Source organism: Crinia signifera, chromosome 9 (genome assembly GCF_055691185.1).
Source record: "Crinia signifera chromosome 9, ASM5569118v1, whole genome shotgun sequence".
NCBI lineage: Eukaryota > Metazoa > Chordata > Amphibia > Anura > Myobatrachidae > Crinia > Crinia signifera.
The window spans coordinates 140,968,345-140,987,845 of NC_139225.1; the positions used below are offsets into that span (position 1 = coordinate 140,968,345).

General features: G+C 45.2%; 1 protein-coding gene across 1 annotated transcript in view; it reads left to right on the forward strand.

Annotated features, from left to right (window-relative positions):
• LOC146036962 (uncharacterized) overlaps nucleotides 1-19,501 on the forward strand; it is an 86,564-nt gene that overhangs the window by 35,013 nt on the left and 32,050 nt on the right. The window lies entirely within an intron of this gene.

Here is a 19,501-nt window from a genome sequence, read left to right on the forward strand (position 1 = left end):
CAGGCCATTTCAATTTTAACGATCCAGGTCTTCCTGTTTCCCAGGTTAATTTAATAATGTGTAGCTGAACAGCATGGACTACCACAAATTGGAAGCACACCGTAGCAGGCTACTGAAAGATGGCAGCCATGGACCAATGGGGAGGCAGGTTTACTTTCCCAGAAATCCAAAAGGTTGAAGAGTGGAAAATGGGGGCAGGACTTATTAGCTGAGTCTGTCTCTGCCAGGATGCTTGCTGTTGCCCCTACCTACCAGTCTGCCCTCACAGTGGGGTATGCAATGTGCCGCCGCTATTTCAGAACGTGGGAAATAGCGGCGGCTCCCTATTCAATGCTGTATTTAATGACAGCATTGATGCGGGATCCCGGCAGAACAGACCCGACTTCAGAAGCTGTCGGGCCCGTTCTGCCCATAAATCTGTGGATTGTCGCAATCCCAGCAGCAGATCGACAATCCACGGCCGTTATCGCGGCCATGCCCCCTTTGCCCCGAGCGGCAGGCGGGACATTGAATACCGTCTGTCGTTATGCGGTCAATCTGAACGCAAACATGCCAGGATCAAGGCTTTCGGCGGGGATCGACAGCCGTGATCCCAGATTGCATACCCCCGCTACAGTCTTTCCCTCCCCAAATTCCATGGTAAAGATGAATAGTTAAGTAAGGAGCAACAGTGTGTATGGCTAATACGTATGTGGCGAATATATCATAAATTAAACAGGTACAACAATTAGTATTGTTTTACACCTTATGAAAAGGTAATAAAATAATGGAATTAATCTTGTTTTGGGGGGTAATGAATAATTAATTTTATACCTACATAATTTGTTTTTACAGTTTATACAGTTGGAAAATTATTGGCATTATTTAAGCAGTAATAATATAATATGTGTGATGTCCATATAACATCAAAAACATTATAGCTGTATTGGGCAGCACGGATGGTGTAATGGATAGCATTACTGCCTCACAGCGCTGAGGTCATGGGTTCCATTCCCACCATGGAGCTAACTGTGCAGGGTTTATATATTCTCTCCGTGCTTGCGTGGGTTTACTCCAGGTCCTCAGTTTTCCTCCCACAATCCAAAAATATACTTGTGGGTCGATCGTCTCTGCCAATTAAATTAACCCTAGAAAGAATGTGCGTATACATGTGGTAGGGAATATAGATTGGAAGCTCCACTGGGGCAAGGACTGATGTGAATTTTCAAATATCCTCTGAAAAGCGCTGCGGAATATGTATGTGCTATACAAATAACTGGTAATAAATAATTATAGCATTAAATGTCATAAATTGGGACAAGTGTGTTTACGAAAAGATATTTCTTGTTAACCATTTAAGCAGAGTGGCTTGCAATATGCAACCCTTACTGCATACCTTCCAACACTGGTGGCAATAGAGGATGGACACTTGTGTGCACCCACAGAGAGGGGGTGTGGCCTTATGGTCAGGGTGCAGGGCTTACAATCACAGAACTCCCACGAGGCCATGCCCCTGTTTTCTCCGCTGTGGGGTGGGGGGGGGGGGGGCATAGAAAAGACGTCCCGGGCTTACAGCAAGACACAGAGGTGTCAGGGTAGGAGGTGCACAATAAGAGCACACAGCTGTCTAGGAAGGGGGCACTGGTTTAGCTGTTGGGGAGGTCTAGCCCCGTCAATGTCACTTATTTAGGCGTGCCCAAGCTGTGGCATCACTGATGGGGGCGTGTCCAGCACTTACAGTGGTACTAGTCCTCACGAGGCGGTGGTGCGGCAGCAGACAATGTGCGTTAGTGTAATACATGCTGTTGCACCTGGGCCCACCACCTGCTAGTTTCACCACCACCATGAATAATATGTGATAGGGCAGTATGTGGTGCTGTGAGGTGGACATTGATGGGGGATGGGGTGCGCTGAGAGGAGTACATTTAAATAGTTGAGTGCTGCGAAGCGGTTATTGTATATTGCTTGCAATATTTAATATTAGTCCCTGGAATAGTTTCTTTTTGTCAGACCAGGCTGGAAGGGGATGTGTTTGAGTATAATTTGAAGACGAAATGTATAATTCAATATTTGAGTAATAATTATAACGGCATCCCCCCCCCCCCCCCCCCAGGCTAAATGTTGCCAGACCCCTGGTCCCAGTTAACAAAATTGTAGTCCACATGGAAAGTAAATCAAGCCACAGCAATTTTACTAAGATGTGTATTCTACTTCACATGTGATGTTGCTATAAGCAACCAATCAGGTCCTATCTACTATCTTCTAGAGCAGGCATTCCCAACCACGGTCCTCAAGGCACACCAACAGTGCAGGTTTTAGTGATATCCAGGCTTCAGCACAGATGGTTTAATCAGAATCCCTCAGATACTAATTAAGTTACCTGTGCTGAAGCCTGGATATCTACAAAACCTGCACTGTTGGTGTGCCTTGAGGACCGTGGTTGGGAAAGCCTGTTCTAGAGGGTGCTAAACAAAAAAGAAGTAGATTCTGATTGGTTGGCCATAGCAACATCACATGTGAAGTAGAATACACATCTTAGTAAATTTCCCCCAAAATCGTTTAACCTTTAAAATACTATTATTATTTGATCTTTAGTCAATTAGTCCATCCATTTATTTTTATGTAACATAGTAACATAGGGGCAGATGTATTAAGCCTGGAGAAGAGATAAACTGGAGATAAAGTGGAGATAACTTGGAAGAGTTAACGCACCAGCCAATCAGCTGTGTTTGAAATATGACAGTTGGGATCTGATTGGCTGGTGTGTTATCTCCTTACAATTTATCTCCAGTTTATCTCTTCACCAGGCTTAATACATCTGCCCCATAGTAACATAGTAATAAAGGTTGAAAAAAGACGTTAGTCCATCGGGTTCAACCGGTCTGACTTGTAACTACTGACTTGAGTAAGTCCTATCTATAGGGTTTCCAGGAATCCAGTTTTGATTTAAATTCACTAACAGTAGTTGCTGTAGTAACAACCGCACCGGCAATGAGTTCCAGAATGTTACTGCTCTAATGGTGAAGAATCCTCTTCTTAAGTCAGTACGGAATTTATTTTCCTCTAGCCTCAGTACGTGCCCGTGTGTCCTAAGTATAGGCCTGTTAGTGACCAATCATCTCCCAGTTCCATCTGATTCATAATTCTGTATTTGAACATACTAATCATATCCCCTCTCAACCTCCGTTTCTCCAGTGAAAACATATTCGACCTTTTCTAACTGTTCCAATTAATTTATGTCCTTCCTAAGGTGCGTTGCCCAGAACTGCACACAATACTCCAAGTGTGGTCTCACCAATGCCTTGTAAAGAGGCACTATCACATTGGAATCCCTTGAATCCATTCCCCATTGAATGCATGCCAGTGTCAGGTTTGGTTTTGCTGCTGCACTTAAGCAGTGTGCACTATTACCCAATGTATCATCTATGATGACCCCTAAGTCCTTTTTGGCTTGTTGCCACTGACGGCACACCAAGTGAGCATCTCGCTCATTTGCATATTCAGGCGCTTGGATATATACCAGGCTAGTGACTGCAGCAGCGTGTGACTATTAGTCAGCTGCTAACTGTTTGTATAAATGATAAGACAAATCACATTGACTTATACTGGCTGCCAAAACTTGCTATTTACTCATAATATAATTTTATGATTTACGCCTCCATCCCTACAAGATTTATACTATAGTAGCCGATAAAAGTAATTTAATGGCGCAACATGTTCCCCTGCACAGTAGCTTGAGTGTAGGAAACCAGTTAACTCCAAATGAAAAACACAGCATGAACCATCTCATTTTAAAAGAGGTATTTATCAAAGTGTGGAGAAAGATAAAATTATGAGAGATAAAGAACCAGCTAGGGATGCCAGTCCCGGGATCGGGATTGGCGGGATCCTGGGATATTGGGCATTTTTGGCCAGGATTTCGCATGCGCATTTCAATCCCTTTCTGTCGGGCAGCGCAGAGCTCTCAGGCGCTAACCAGAAGACATGCTGTGCGGCTGCTCATTGTGATGTTAGAGGGTCACGCTGCTCAGACACGCACCAGCCGCCCCTATCGCTGCATCTGCCGGTCCCCATCTCCGCGTCTGCTGGTCCCCACCTGCATGGTCTCTAGCTGCGTGTCCCCTTCTGCTTCCTCCTGTCTGCCACTCTGCCACCTTGTCTGCTGCCTCCGCCCACTTGGTGAGCAGCAAAAGCACTGCGTCTACGCAGTCAGGAGGCCAATCCTGGGATTGACAGTTTTTTCAATCCTAAATTGTCGGATTTAAAAAAAATGGCCCGTCCAGCCAATCACCTGCTAACTGCCATGTTTCAGGCTGTGGGGGAGATTCTCTAAGCTAAAAATGCGGTATTACCGGGGTTATTACCGCATTTTGGGATGCACTAAGCATCCCCCGCCGGCTTACCGTGGCGGGGGACATCGCCAGAAAAATCTGGCAATGCGCAATAGAAGCCTATGGGCTTCTAACGCGACCCCTGGCTTCCCGCACCGACCCACCACTGCCGCGCACAGACCCCCGCATCAAACAAGCCCCCTTACCTGTGTCCGGAGCTGTGCTGCCCGGACCTGTGACCTCTTTCTCCCTGCACTGATCCTCTTCCGGGTGCATGGAGGAGGAGAGCCAGCCCCCCCCCCCCCACAGCAGGGTAAGGGAGGGAGGGGGGACCCGCTGACTCACCGCAAAGGACAGCTCTTAACACAAGAGCTGTCCTTTGCCATACTTATCGCATATGTTAGTGCATATCTGATAATTATGAATGCAATGGGCGGTGAAGGGGGGCAGAGCTGGGATGCGGATGTAAGAACATCCCCCCCTGTGTTTGAAAAAGTCAGTAAGGAGCTGATTGGCTGGACGTTTGACTCTCCTTATCACCCTTGCATTTATCTCTTGTTAAGGCTTAATACATCTGCCCCATTATTACTTACAAGTAACGTAAACCACACTCTGCAGCGTTGGGTGCGAAATGGTGACAGTCCTTATATGAAAATGGTCATAATTGTAATACTCTCTGTAAATATATGAGTGATTAAGGTATTTGTATTATAAATGGCTAACAATAATAGAGGCTAACACCTTATGCGAGAAGAGTTTCCCTGTAATATACATATATGTATTTTCTTAAATATATGTATAATTCTGTGTTGGACAAGTTCTGTATGCATTGGACTTCTACCACTGTTTAAGTTATTCATTTATTGATGTAGTAATACCACAAGGGACTTTAGATTTAATTGATTGCTCTTGTCCTGCTGACTACATTGGAGTTAAAATGGCACCAATTGCCTGTGGGACAGCTTATAGAAACAAAGCTGACAGAAACATGTGGCAGTTAACCCCCCGAAATGTGAGGGGGCGGAGCCAATTGCCTGCGGGACAGCTAATAGAAATACAGCTGACAGAAACATGTGGCAGTTAGCCTCCCAACATGTGAGGGGATGGGGCCAGAACCTGACTGAGCCAGTAAAAAAAAAATGGCCAGCAGACTGACAGGCAAAAGTGTATGCACCTCTGTTGGGGGAAGAGGTTTCCTCCTGGAAGCCAGCACTGTAGCCAGGACTGACCCAAGGGTCAGTCCTTGGCCCTCTCCTCTTCTCCCTCTACACCACCTCTCTGGGCACCCTCATCAGCTCCTATGGTTTTCATTACCACCTTTATGCTGATGATACCCTAATCTATCTCTCCTCCCCCGACTTATCCCCATCACTTCTGTCCAAGGTCTCCGAATGCCTCACGGCCATCTCAGCCTGGATGACCCAACGCTTCCTGAAACTAAACATGGCTAAAACTGAACTTCTAATCTTCCATCCCCCGAACATCCCCTCTTCTCCCACTATCTCCATCAGCATTGGTGAAACCGAGATCACGTCCACCGACCAAACGCGCTGCCTCGGTGTCATCATTGACTCCTCCCTCTCTTTCACCCCCCACATTCGTGCTCTCTCACAGTCTTGCCGCTTTCACCTACGCAACATCTCACGCATCAGACCATTCCTCTCCACTGACGCGACCAAAATTCTCATTCACTCTCTTGTCATCTCCCGCCTTGACTACTGCAACATCCTTCTCTCTGGGCTACCTCTCACCCGCCTCGCACCTCTCCAATCCATTCTTAACGCTGCTGCTAGGCTCATCTTCCTCTCCCGCCGCTCTACCTCCGCCTCCCCCCTCTGTTTATCTCTTCACTGGCTCCCCATTCCTTTCCGAGTTCTCTTTAAACTCCTCACCACCACCTACAAGGCTCTCTCCTCCTCCACAGCTCCCTACCTCTCTTCACTGATCTCTATCCACACTCCCTCCCGTCCTCTTCGCTCCATCGCTGACCGCCGACTGACCTCTCACCTAATCACCTTCTCCCACTCCCGTGTCCAAGATTTCTCTCGCGCTGCCCCCCTGCACTGGAACAACCTCCCGCCACCCATCAGGCTATCTGATTCCCTTACCTCCTTCAAGCACTCCCTCAAAACCCACTTTTTTCGACTAGCCTATCCCTCCTCCTAACCTCTTTTGATCCTCCTATCCTGCCTCCGTTCCCCTCCGTTCCTACTTATCCTATTGTATTTCGTTCGTCCACCCACCTTTTTTTTGTATGTTAACTCTTATGAGCAGTGCCCTCCTTCCTCACGTACTCACATTACCTCACCTGTGCTCCTGTCCTGTTCTTCCCTTCCTCTACTTCATCTTCGGTCTCCTTGACTATTTTGACACCTACTTCTGAACTGATGCTGATTTTAGTTCTACCAGCTATACCCCTATTTATACTGTATCTTTCTACACACCCTGTACGTTACCTTGTAATTTGTTTTTTTTGGTTTGCTATGTACGGCGCTGCGGACACTTTGTGGCGCCTTATAAATAAACGTACTACTACTACTACTACTGTAGTGGCAAGGCAGCGGAGTTAGAGGCATCCCAAGCAGGAGAGACAGCACACTGAACACCCACAGAAGAGGAAACCCTTGGGGTGGTGGCGGCTGACTACCCTGAAAGGCGCAGAAGAAAGCCAGCCACTACGCTGGGGAGACCACCGCACACTGAATAGCTGACAGAGACGCGACCCTCCATCGCCATGACAACGCTACTGCTGATGCCTCACAGACTCCCCTCAGCGCCAGCCTCCGCAGCAAAGCCGTGTATCCTTTTTGGCCAGGCACCAGCTCAGTGACAAAAGGGCGAGTGAGCAGGAGCCCTCACTCAAGACACCTGAGACTGGAAAAATAAACTCTTTAATCTTTCCCTATCCTCTGGATTCTTCCCTTCCTCCTTCAAACACGCTCTTGTCTCCCCAATTCTCAAAAAAACAAATCTGGACCCCAACTCTCCATCCAACTACAGGCCCATCTCCCTCCTCCCTTTTGCCTCCAAGCTCCTAGAACGTCTGACTTATAATCGTCTCCTAAGCCACCTCACTGCTAACTCCATTCTAGACCCCCTCCAATCCGGGTTCCGCCCTTTACATTCCACTGAAACTGCCCTGACCAAAGTCACTAACGATCTACTATCGGCTAAATCCAAAGGCCTCTTCTCTATCCTCATCCAGCTTGATCTGTCGGCTGCCTTTGACACTGTTGACCACCCTCTCCTGCTCAACACCCTCCGCTCTTTTGGCATCACTGGCATGGTCTTCTCCTGGTTCACCTCATACCTCTCTGATCGCTCCTTCTCCGTCTCCACTCCGAGCTCCTCCTCTCCTACTACCCCGCAGCCAGTCGGTGTTCCCCAAGGGTCAGTCCTTGGCCCTCTCCTCTTCTCCCTCTACACCACCTCTCTGGGCACCCTCATCAGCTCCTATGGTTTTCATTACCACCTTTATGCTGATGATACCCTAATCTATCTCTCCTCCCCCGACTTATCCCCATCACTCCTGTCCAAGGTTTTCGAATGCCTCACGGCCATCTCAGCCTGGATGACCCAACGCTTCCTGAAACTAAACATGGCTAAAACTGAACTTCTGATCTTCCATCCCCCGGAACATCCTCTCTTCTCCCACTATCTCCATCAGCATTGGTGAAACCAGGTTCACGTCCACCGACCAAACGCGCTGCCTCGGTGTCATCATTGACTCCTCCCTCTCTTTCACCCCCCACATTCATGCTCTCTCACAGTCTTGCCGCTTTCACCTACGCAACATCTCACGCATCAGACCATTCCTCTCCACTGACGCGACCAAAATTCTCATACACTCTCTTGTCATCTCCCACCTTGACTACTGCAACATCCTTCTCTCTGGGCTACCTCTCACCCACCTCGCACCTCTCCAATCCATTCTTAACGCTGCTGCTAGGCTTATCTTCCTCTCCCGCCACTCTGCCTCCGCCTCCCCCCCTCTGTCTATCTCTTCACTGGCTCCCCATTCCTTTCCGAGTTCTCTTTAAACTCCTCACCACCACCTACAAGGCTCTCTCCTCCTCCACAGCTCCCTACCTCTCTTCACTGATCTCTATCCACACTCCCTCCCGTCCTCTTCGCTCCATCGCTGACCGCCGACTGACCTCTCACCTAATCACCTCCTCCCACTCCCGTGTCCAAGATTTCTCTCGCGCTGCGCCCCTGCACTGGAACAACCTCCTGCCTCCCATCAGGCTATCTGATTCCCTTACCTCCTTCAAGCGCTCCCTCAAAACCCACTTTTTTCGACTAGCCTATCCCTCCTCCTAACCTCTTTTGATCCTCCTATCCTGCCTCCGTTCCCCTCCGTTCCTACTTATCCTATTGCATTTCGTTCGTCCACTCACCTATTTTTAGTATGTTAACTCTTATGAGTGGGGCCCTCCTTCCTCACGTACTCACCCTACCTCTTTACCTCACCTGTGCTCCTGTCCTGTTCTTCCCTTCCTCTACTTCATCTTCAATCTCCTTGAATATTTTGACACCTACTTCTGAACTGATGCTGATTTTAGTTCTACCAGCTATACCCCTATTTATACTGTATTTTTCAACACACCCTGTACGTTACCTTGTAATTTGTTTTTTTGTTTGCTATGTACGGCGCTGCGGATACTTTGCGGCGCCTTATAAATAAACGTACTACTACTACTATAATTACCAGAGACACTGCAGGAGGCACCCCAACACCTTGTGCCAGGACATTGATGTACCCACGTTTGGCTAGTGAGTACTTATCATCCCATTACAGAAGGCCCATTTATTTATAGTATTACTCTGTCACGGCCTCATCAAAAAGGGGCATTTTATAGTGTAACTACACTTTATATTGGACTATTGGATAAAATAGATACACTATCACCCTTCAGTAACTATATAAATAGCTACCCTGCAATTGGAAACTGTTTGTTGCATACTGGAGAACCAGGATTGCTACTACTACAGTCAAATTTGCACGTCTGTGTCACACATTTATGTGCAAGGAACACATTACTGGCATAGTTCTACGAGGAGTCCATTAATCCCATACATAGTGTAGTTTCCCACTGCAGTTTCCCACTTCCTTCCCCTTTACCTCATGCCACCAGGCTGTATTAAAATCTAAACTGCTTTTGGCATTGTATTGGCTTGCTTCTTTTAACCGCCAAAGTTACAGCATGTGTGCCAGCTTGCATCATTACTATAATGACGTACACTGCAAGGCCAATAACGGTATAGGGTCCAATGCAGCTGAGTGGCATAGCATTAACATAAAAGTTTGGGGTGAGGTGCCTAGCTATGTAGAGAGTTCAGCCGAGTACATGAGCATTATTGAACATGAAATGAACTCACTTTGTGAAATGCTGAGCATGTGTCTTTTTTACCACCAAAGTTACAGTACTGTACAACACAAGGTAGCGGTTTAGAGAGTAATGAAGCTTGCTGGCATACAACAGCATGAAATTAAGCTTGGAAGGATGTGTCCAGCCAGAATGTGATTGGATGGCTTGTCAGGGATCACTTTGCACCGACATAATATCTTTCAGTACTGTTATTTTCCTCCGTGGAGCATTTGCTACCCAGCAGTTAAACTGTGTATTGCATGGCGTAGATTCTCTTCTTGCTTACATATGCCATAAAATGCTGCAACTGGTAGGCAATGCCATGACATGCTGTGACTGGAAAGCTGGAATGCTGCACTACGAGCAAAGATTGAAGAGGACTCATCTGCAGACCTCCCAATTGTCCGGCATACCGCGGGAATGTCCTGGTTTTTGAGGACGTTCCTGCGTCCTGTCCGGGCCGCCATTGTCCCGCGGTGGGGGGAGGCAGTTGAAGAGGATAGACACTGTACGCATGTGCACAGTGTCTATTCACTGATGGAGAGCGGCGAAAAACGGGGGTGTGGCCTTAGGATGCGTCCTCACATGAGGCCATGCCCCTTTTCGTAAGCCACACCCCTTTTTATCACGCATGTGTCCCGATCGAGGAGGACCAAAAGTTGGGAGGAATGCATCTATACATCCCATTTTGCAATTATATTGTCAGTTGGAGCAGCTTTCGTTGCAACACTTAAATTGGCCACTTATCATGTGCAGGAAATGAAATTATTCTTCTGATTGAGGAAACAAAGTTTTAGCCTGTAAATGATGTCATATTCTGTGGAATGCAAAATCATTTGTAAAACAAACTGCACCTCTGCTGTTAATGAGTATAAAATGGGAGATGACATTTATGAGAGTGGTAAATATGCCTGGAATACAATGGAACCTGTCTGTTGCAAAATCACCCCAAATTAGTGATAGTGCTGTATTGCTCGTGACGGGCTTTTCCCAAGCAATTACAGGAATTTACACAAGTTGGTGATCCTACATTAGTTCTCCAGTTGCAGATATAGTAAATCTTTATAGAGTCTGTAGGAGGGTATTTGGGGTCAAGTAACCATTGTTAGCTTCTTAGTGTGTCTTAGTCTACCTGTACCAATAATGCTGGAGAAACACTTATGGGCAGTATTCAATGAGAAAAATGACGACGTGCAGCGAATCCTGTTTAGGATTCGCTGCACATTCGCCACTGCCTGCCGCATTCCGGAGCCTCGCTGGCTCCAGTATTCAACGAGTCAGGGGCTCACTGCCCCTGACCGGCGAATTTTAACTCCAGCGGTGATGCTTACAGCACATGAATAAAAATAGCATGCCCCTCCTCAGAATAAAATTCCTGATTTTTTGACACCAAATGTAAAAAACAAAACACTTTATTTTAAAAGTTCACATTCCAATTCACCATAAAAAGATAGAGATTGCTACTTGGTGAATCATGGCGATAATAAGCTTGAAATGTATTCGCCATCTGGACATTGAATAGGGTGATTCACCGTTTTAGTCAAAAAATCGCCTTACAGCACGAAAATAGCACAAAATCGCCATAAAACATGGCGAATCAGCCTCATTGAATACTGCCCTATAACAACGGTGTTATGGTCCTGGCTTTTGAACCGCATGGCTTGCCCAGGGGATAATGAGGAGGTGTGGCTCAATTTGGCGGCACCCCGAATATGACCTCACATTTCAAAGAAATCCATAAAAGGGGAGCATTGTGCCCCACAATAGCTGACCATATAATACCATGACTACCATATTATACAAAGAGCCTCAGTGACCACCATATAATACAGAGAACATCACAGTGACTTCCATATTATACAGAGAGCCTCAGTGACCACCATATAATATAGAGAACATCACAGTGACTACCATATTATACAGAGAGCCTCAGTGACCACCATATAATACAGAGAACATCACAGTGACTACCATATTATACAGAGAGCCTCAGTGACCACCATATACAGAGAACATCACAGTGACTGCCATATTATAAAGAGAGCCTCAGTGACCACCATATAATACAGAGAACATCACAGTGACTACAATATTATACAGAGAGCCTCAGTGACCACCATATAATACAGAGAACATCACAGTGACTACCATATTATACAGAGAGCCTCACTGACCACCATATAATACAGAGAACATCACAGTGACTACCATATTATACAGAGAGTCTCAGTGACCAGCATATAATAAAGAGAACATCACAGTGACTTCTATAATATACAGAGAGCCTCAGTGACCAGCATATAATACAGAGAACATCACAGTGACTACCATATTATACAGAGAGCCTCAGTGACCACCATATAAAACAGAGAACATCACAGTGACTACTATTTTATACAGAGAGCCTCAGTGACCACCATATAATACAGAGAACATCACAGTCACTACCATATTATATAAAGAGCCTAGGTGACCATCATATAATACAGAGAACATCGCAGTGACTACCATATTATACAGAGAGTTTCAGTGACCACCATAATACAGAGAACATCACAGTGACTACCATATCATACAGAGAGCCTCAGTGACCGCCATATAATACATAGAACATTACAGTGACTACCATATTATACAGAGAGCCTCACTGACCACCATAATACAGAGAACATCACAGTGACTTCCATAATATATAGAGAGTCTCAGTGACCACCATATAATACAGATTGGTGAATACAGAGAACATCACAGCGACTACCATATTATACAGAGAGCCTCAGTGACCGCCATAATACAGAGAACATCACAGTGACTACCATATTATACAGAGAGCCTCAGTGACCACCATATAATACATAGAACATCACAGTGACTACCATATTATACAGAGAGCCTCAGTGACCACCATATAATACAGAGAACATCACAGTGACTTCCATAATATATAGAGAGTCTCAGTGACCACCATATAATACAGATTGGTGAATACAGAGAACATCACAGTGACTACCATATTATACAGAGAGCCTCGGTGACTACCATATAATACAGAGAACATCACAGTGACTACCATATTATACAGAGAGCCTCAGCGACCGCCATAATACAGAGAACATCACCGTGACTACCATATTATACAGAGAGCGTCAGTGACCGCCATAATACAGAGAACATCACAGTGACTACCATATTATACAGAGAGTTTCAGTGACCACCATAATACAGAGAACATCACAGTGACTACCATATTATACAGAGAGCCTCAGTGACCGCCATATAATACATAGAACATTACAGTGACTACCATATTATACAGAGAGCCTCAGTTACCACCATATAATACAGAGAACATCACAGTGACTTTTTCTATAATATATAGAGAGTCTCAGTGACCACCATATAATACAGATTGGTGAATACAGAGAACATCACAGCGACTACCATATTATACAGAGAGCCTCAGTGACCGCCATAATACAGAGAACATCACAGTGACTACCATATTATACAGAGAGCCTCAGTGACCACCATATAATACATAGAACATCACAGTGACTACCATATTATACAGAGAGCCTCAGTGACCACCATATAATACAGAGAACATCACAGTGACTTCCATAATATATAGAGAGTCTCAGTGACCACCATATAATACAGATTGGTGAATACAGAGAACATCACAGTGACTACCATATTATACAGAGAGCCTTGGTGACTACCATATAATACAGAGAACATCACAGTGACTACCATATTATACAGAGAGCCTCAGCGACCGCCATAATACAGAGAACATCACCGTGACTACCATATTATACAGAGAGCGTCAGTGACCGCCATAATACAGAGAACATCACAGTGACTACCATATTATACAGAGAGCCTCAGTGACCGCCATATAATGCAGAGAACATCACAGTGACTACCATATTATACAGAGAGCCTCAGTGACCACCATATAATAAAGAGAACATCACAGCGACTACCATATTATACAGAGAGCCTCAGTGACCACTATATAATACAGAGAACATCACACTGACTTCCATATTATACAGAGAGCCTCAGTGACCACCATATGATAAAGAAAACATCACAGTGACTTCCAAATTATGCAGAGAGCCTCACTGACCACCATATAATACAACGAACATCGAAAGTGACTTCCATATTATACAGAGAGCCTCAGTGACCACCATATAATACAAAGAACATCAGAGTGACTTCCATAATATAAAGAGAGCCTCAGTGACCACCATATAATACAGAGAACATCACAGTGACTACCATATTATATAAGTGACCACCATATAATACAGAGAACATCACAGTGACTTCCATAATATACAGAGAGCCTCCGTATCCACCATATTATAAGGTTGGATCAAAATTTATTGGTTAAAAACATCCACGGGTACGAATAAGTAACATAATCTGTCTTTAAAATATCGGAACATACTATACAACAAGGGATAAATTATTATAAATATAGGTTGAACTAGATGGACACAAGTCTTTATTCAGCCTTACCTACTATGTAATGTAACTATGTAATACAGAGAACATCACAGTGACCACCATATAAAACAGAGAACATCACAGTGACTACCATTTTATACAGAGAGCCTCAGTGACCGCCATAATACAGAGAACATCACAGTGACTACCATATTATACAGAGAGCCTCTGTGACCGCCATAATACAGAGAACATCACAGTGACTACCATTTTATACAGAGAGCCTCAGTGACCACCATATACTACAGAGAACATCACAGTCACTACCATATTATATAAAGAGCCTCAGTGACCACCAAATAATACAGAGAACATCACAGTGACTACCAGGGCCGGTGCAAGGCACCGGAGCGCCCCAGGCGAGTCAGGGTGGGGGCGCCCCGGTGCCGGGGGGGGGGGAGGTTGGTACCTGTGTAAAAAAACTTCCGTCCCCGGCGTCCCTGCTGAGTGCTGGTGCGTGAAGGGGTGTCCGTGCCGCCGGGGGAGCCTGCGGCGCTGTTATTGTGTATAAGCTTGTCGTGGCCAGCGGGGTCCCTACAGTGAATAGAAAATAACTAGCGCTTCCCACGCCACAGCGCGCATAGCGCTAGTTATTTTCTATTCACTGTAGGGACCCCACCGGCCGCGACAAGCTTATACACAATAACAGCGCCGCAGGCTCCCCCGGCGGCACGGACACCCCTGCACGCACGTGCACTCAGCAGGGACGGAAGTTTTTTTACACAGGTACCACAGTGCTGGGGGTGAGGGGCGAACTGCCGCCCTCCAGGTGCCGGCGCCCTAGGCAAATGCCTAGAGCTTAGAGAGAGAGGGGGTGGACCCGCAACAGCTGTAATTGGGTTATATTAATTAGACTCAATAGATTTTAACCAGCATGAGAAACCACTTCTGGCTAATGCTGGTGGTTATGGTGCTGGTGGTGCGCCCAGCGTTCAGCACATAGACTGAAAGTGGGGGGGTTTTCTTGTGTTTGCAGAGGTGCAAAACAAAAAGACAGCAAACGCTTTGTGGGCGCACTCTTTTGATTTATAGTAATGTAGATTAAGTATTTATGGATTTAATCTAAAACGTAGCTTTTATTAACTTGGTTAAAAATGAGAGTCTGGCGCAATGAAATTGATTATTTAAATATTAATTATTAGGCTATTCATTGTGGTTTTGTTGTGTGATTGTAAGGTATACAATTATATATTATATTCCGAATAAAATAATTTAAACCACACTTTTCTATATCATTTACTGCATGTGATCATCTAAGGTATATGGACCAGAGTGACCGTAGGTTGCAAAAAATGAAATCAATCCCCTGAGAAAAATAAATGGTATAGGGGGGGATTCGCTGCCCCACGTCAATATCAAAATTTATTTTTAATTTTTGGCCTTGATGGCTATTTATAGTAACACAGACAGTAGGCGGCTCCAAAACCACTAATCCTGCGGCGCTGTGCCCTGCACAAAAAATATACCACACCTGGACTTCTCCAGGGGTCACCCACCTGGATACTGCACAGGCCCTTCACTGCTTGGCTTCCAAGTTCGGAAGGGTATTGGGCAGACCAGTGAGGTATGGTGGTATGAAAATAGGCGGGCTGAGGTCATGCCTATTTTCATACCACCATACCTCACTGGTCTGCCCAATACCCTTCCAAACTTGGAAGCCAAGCAGTGAAGGGCCTGTGCAGTATCCAGGTGGGTGACCCCTGGAGAAGTCCAGGTGTGGTATATTTTTTGTGCAGGGCACAGCGCCGCAGGATTAGTGGTTTTGGAGCCGCCTACTGTCTGTGTTACTATAAATAGCCATCAAGGCCAAAAATTAAAAATAAATTTTGATATTGACGTGGGGCAGCGAATCCCCCCCTATACCATTTATTTTTCTCAGGGGATTGATTTCATTTTTTGCAACCTACGGTCACTCTGGTCCATATACCTTAGATGATCACATGCAGTAAATGATATAGAAAAGTGTGGTTTAAATTATTTTATTCGGAATATAATATATAATTGTATACCTTACAATCACACAACAAAACCACAATGAATAGCCTAATAATTAATATTTAAATAATCAATTTCATTGCGCCAGACTCTCATTTTTAACCAAGTTAATAAAAGCTACGTTTTAGATTAAATCCATAAATACTTAATCTACATTACTATAAATCAAAAGAGTGCGCCCACAAAGCGTTTGCTGTCTTTTTGTTTTGCACCTCTGCAAACACAAGAAAACCCCCCCACTTTCAGTCTAAATGCCTAGAGCTGCCTAGTGGTGGCGCCGGCCCTGGTGACTACCATATTATACAGATAGCCTAGGTGACCATCATATAATACAGAGAACATCGCAGTGACTTCCATATTATACCGAGAGCCTCAGTGACCGCCATAATACAGAGAACATCACAGTGACTACCATATTATACAGAGAGTTTCAGTGACCACCATAATACAGAGAACATCGCAGTGACTACCATATTATACAGAGAGCCTCAGTGACCGCCATAATACAGAGAACATCACAGTGACTACAATATTATACAGATAGCCTCAGTGACCGCCATATAATACAGAGAACATCACAGTGACTACCATATTATACAGAGAGCCTCAGTGACCACCATATAATACAGATAACATCACAGTGACTTCCATAATATATAGAGAGTCTCAGTGACCACCATATAATACAGATTGGTGAATACAGAGAACATCACAGTGACTACCATATTATACAAAGAGCCTCAGTGACCGTCATATAATACACAGAATATCACAGCGACTACCATATTATACAGAGAGCCTCGGTGACCACCATATAATACAGGGAACATCACAGCGACTACCATATTATACAGAGAGCCTCAGTGACCGCCATAATACAGAGAACATCACCGGACTACCATATTATACAGAGAGCCTCAGTGACCGCCATAATACAGAGAACATCACAGTGACTACCATATTATACACAAAGCCTCAGTGACCGCCATATAATGCAGAGAACATCACAGTGACTACCATATTATACAGAGAGCCTCAGTGACCACCATATAATACAGAGAACATCACAGTGACTTCCATAATATACAGAGAGTCTCAGTGACCATCATATAATACAGATTGGTGAATACAGAGAACATCACAGTGACTACCATATTATACAGAGAGCTTCACTGACCACCATATAATACAGAGAACATCACAGTGACTACCATATTATACAGAGAGCCTCAGTGACCGCCATATAATGCAGAGAACATCACAGTGACTACCATATTATACAGAGAGCCTCAGTGACCACCATATAATACAGAGAACATCACAGTGACTACCATACTATACAGAGAGCCTCAGTGACCACCATATAATACAGAGAACATCACAGTGATTACGATATTATACAAAGAGCCTCAGTGACCACCATATAATACAGAGAACATCACAATGACTTCCATATTATACAGAGAGCCTCAGTGACCACCATATAATACAAAGAACATCACAGTGACTTCCATATTATACAGAGAGCCTCACTGACCACCATATAATACAACGAACATCGCAGTGACTTCCATATTATACAGAGAGCCTCAGTGACCACCATATAATACAGAGAACATCACAGTGACTACCATATTATATCAGTGACCACCATATAATACAGAGAACATCACAGTGATTACCATATTATACAGAGAGCCTCAGTGACCACCATATAATACAGAGAACATCTCAGTGACCACCATATAATACAGAGAACATCAAAGTTACTACCAGGGCCGGACTGGGACCAAAAATCGGCCCTGGCATTTTGAGCACACAGGCCCACCTGAAGTAGGCGGGACCATTGCGCAGCGAAGCCGCACTGTAAAAAGGGGCGTGGTCGCATGTAAAGGAGGCGTGGCATTAGAGCTGGCCGTATCCAATTTAATGCCTCAGACGCATTTACATAATTACACTATATAGCTAACTTATTCATTAATAGAATATGTGTGGAATGTATACTGTATGTGTACAGAGATTTATACCCGGTTACTGGATCCTTTGGTGCATGCAGAAACTGATTGGACAGCATGACAGACACAGCCAGACAGACCAAATGTTATTCCTCAGGAGTTTTTTTCAGCAAATAAACAAAAGTTATCACCGTTTCCCCTATAAATTTTGCTAATAATGCACAGGCAGTTAATATAGTAAGGAAAATATACATTGGCACAGTGAGAGTAGCGCTAGGCCCTCTCTCCATGGGCCATGGGCCATTTTTTTACCCCGCTGGTATAGGCTGGAAGGGGAGCCAGTGTGATTTTACTTTCCAGCAGCACACTGAGCTGCACTGGTGTGTAATATCATATGCTCCCTGTTCCTGTACTGGCTCCATTACACACCACCCACTGACTGACTGTCCCCAGACTCCCCACAGACTGCAGAGTGCAGGAGTAGTGCACTCACTAGTTTCACAGCAGGACCGGACGGGTGATGATGGACCTTCCCGGGCCGAATTACAAACTGTGCAGGCAGTGGGTCCTCTCCTGGGCTGTAGAGGGAGTCTCCGTCACGGAGACCAAATCAATCATGCCGCTGTGGCGCTGCGATGGTGCCCGACTGACTGCTGTCACTCCTTCTCACAGCACGTGCCGCGGCGGCTGGCAGAGGGGCGGGACAGACTGTCAGTGACCAGTGTGGGATGCGGCAGTCACGTGGGGGGTGAGTCACTTGGGCTGCCTGGCCGGGCGGAAGTGAAGAATGCTACGAGTGGATCCTGTGCCAGGCAGCGTCCGGTGAAAAGTAATTACAACATCCGGTAATGCTGCACCAGCGGCGCTACTGTGTCCTCACAAAATCGGCCCACAAGACCATCGGCCCTTCTGGCATTTGCCAGAAGTGCCAGATGGCCAGTCCGGCCCTTGTTACTACCATATTATATAAAGAGCCTAGGTTACCATCATATAATACAGAGAACATCACAGTGACTACCATATTATACAGAGAGCCTCAGTGACCACAATAATACAGAGAACATCACAGTGACTACCATATTATACAGAGAGCCTCAGTGACCACCATAATACAGAGAACATCACAGTGACTACCATATTATACAGAGAGCCTCAGTGACCGCCATATAATACAGAGAACATCACAGTGACTACCATATTATACAGAGAGCCTCAGTGACCACCATATAATACAGAGAACATCACAGTGACTTCCATAATATATAGAGAGTCTGAGTGACCACATATAATACAGATTGGTGAATACAGAGAACATCACAGTGACTACCATATTATACAGAGAGCCTCA